The 638-nt window shown below is 24.0% G+C and overlaps 1 non-coding gene across 1 annotated transcript; it reads left to right on the top strand.

Moving 5' to 3' along the window:
• Positions 1 to 299: 299 nt before the first annotated feature.
• On the top strand, positions 300 to 380 carry TRNAL-AAG (transfer RNA leucine (anticodon AAG)). The gene has a single exon. It is a non-coding gene; the product is annotated as a tRNA-Leu (tRNA).
• Positions 381 to 638: the final 258 nt, after the last annotated feature.

Genomic DNA, 638 nt, shown 5'->3' with positions numbered 1-638 from the left:
TTTAAATATCATTTCACAATATATAAAATCACATTTTACAAAGTAAAAAAAGATTTAAAAAGATGTATTGTTCATTAATAATAAAAAAGTTTTAAAAAATACTTTTTAAAATTAGCGAAATTTTAAAGTTAGATTCATATTTAATTAAATTAGATATTTATCTTTTCATTTTTTTTTGCACATACGGCTTTCATTACTTTTCCCCCCTTAAAATAACATACAAAATAGATAACTCTAACTACCGATTAGTATGGTTTTCTTAAAATATTAGCTGTGAGATGCGTAAATATTTGTTTAAAGTTGATATGGCCGAGTTGGTCTAAGGCGCCAGATTAAGGTTCTGGTCCGAAAGGGCGTGGGTTCAAATCCCACTGTCAACAGATTTTGTTATGCTGCATTATGTTATGGTTAGTTATCTTTCAATTTTCCAATAATATTTGTTAGGGTTATCTTCAATTTTCCAATGTACATGTTTGGGCAAAATTATTTAAATACAAATATATTAGAAAAAGCATTATATATATATATATAGTTTGTACTACTTATTGTAGTAATATTTTTCATTAAATCTTCCTTAACATATATTCAATTAAGAATTTTATTTATCTATTTTTAAATAGTTGTTTGAATAAAAGTTT

Source organism: Cupressus sempervirens, chromosome 6, assembly GCF_028749045.1.
Source record: "Cupressus sempervirens isolate cs-2001-9-10 chromosome 6, ASM2874904v1, whole genome shotgun sequence".
Classification (NCBI taxonomy): domain Eukaryota; kingdom Viridiplantae; phylum Streptophyta; class Pinopsida; order Cupressales; family Cupressaceae; genus Cupressus; species Cupressus sempervirens.
This window is presented reverse-complemented; position numbering and strand designations above follow the sequence as displayed.